Source organism: Orycteropus afer, unplaced genomic scaffold, assembly GCF_000298275.1.
Source record: "Orycteropus afer afer isolate SDZICR_OR568_19922 unplaced genomic scaffold, OryAfe1.0 scaffold00463, whole genome shotgun sequence".
Lineage (NCBI taxonomy): Eukaryota > Metazoa > Chordata > Mammalia > Tubulidentata > Orycteropodidae > Orycteropus > Orycteropus afer.
In genome coordinates, this window is record NW_006922050.1 from 434,590 (window position 1) to 436,104 (window position 1,515).

Below are 1,515 nucleotides of genomic sequence, written 5' to 3' on the forward strand. Positions count from 1 at the left end.
ACACACACACACACACACACATTAGGCAGCTCAATGGCTATGTATCACATATTTGAAGCCATGTTAATATTCTCTACTAACAAATAGTCTGTATCTGGCAGAGCAACTGTAATTGGGGCCACTGGTCAGTTCAGTGTCCAAGAGCTACTCTAGCATTGTGTTAATGGCATTTTTATCTAGGTTTCTTGCCAGGATATCAAATTCACCTAATGAAAAAATGCTCTTATATCAAAACTTCTTCCTAGACCAACTTTATTTTCCATGCTTCCTCTCTAGAACATTCATAATCCAGGCCCTGTACTCTCCTGGATCCTGGGGTATGTGTTGGCTAGGTCCTGAAGCTCCTTTGAGAGGAGGATATACACCATCTCTCCTACAGTCATTATGGTATAAGGAGTTTTAGGTCACAAATCACCCAGCTAGGTTATGTTTTCCATACAGCAGTTCATACACATTTTGTTCCATGACATTGACTGCATTTCTCCACAATGTAATAGCTCTCTTCCCATTTCCTCCCCATTGTTACCTCTTCCCTGTGTCCTTCACTCCTATGCACTCCTGTCCATGAGCTGTCTCCCAGTACAAACATCACCCTTCTGTTCTCCATGATTGGTCACTCCAAGGAGTGTATCTACCTGATGTAAATATGTATTATTTGGCTGGAAGCCACAGGACTGAGTTCAGTTCCAGGCCTAAAGAGTAACTAGGGGCCATAGTCTCAGGGGTCTCACCAGGCTCTATCAGACAAGCAAACCTGGTCTTTTTCTTTCTTTCTTTCTTTTCTTTTTTTTTTAAATGATTTTGAGTTTTGTTCCACATTGTTCTCCCACAATATCCAGAATCTTCTGCATCAGTCCCAGCTGGGTTATGTTTTGATGTAAATCCAGTTATTAGCATGATGGCCAGTAGGAGAGGTAGGGTATATCCTGAGCAAGGACACATGTTGTCTTGCAAGGCAAATTTATTATTTTTTTATTGTGATTTGGACGAAGATTTACAGAGCAAATTCACTTTCCATACAGTGGTTCACATATACTTTGTCTCATGACATTGACAACAGTTAACCACAATGCAACAGCTCCCCTCCCACTTCCACCCCATAGTTACCTCTTTCCTGTGTCCATTCCTCCATGCACTCCTGTCCCCTGAGCTGTGTCCCTGTGTATAAGCAGCCCTTTTTCTCCCATGATTGTTTTCTCCACGGAAAGTATCTACCTCAGGTAACTGTTCAACTCATATGCCTGTCTTTTGTTTGGCTGGAAACCACAGGTGTGGGTTCAATACCAGACCTGAAGGGCAGCTAGGGGCCATAGTCTCAGTGGTTCCACCAGACTCTATTGGATCAGCAAACCTGGTCCCCATTTTTTTTTTTTCTTCAAATGATTTTGAGTTTTGTTCCACATTGTTTTCCCTTTCTATCAAGGATCTGCTACACAGATACCCTTCCAAGTGGATGACAGTAGTAGCCGGGCACCATCTAGTTCTTCTGGTCTCATAGTCATATAGGCTGCAGAT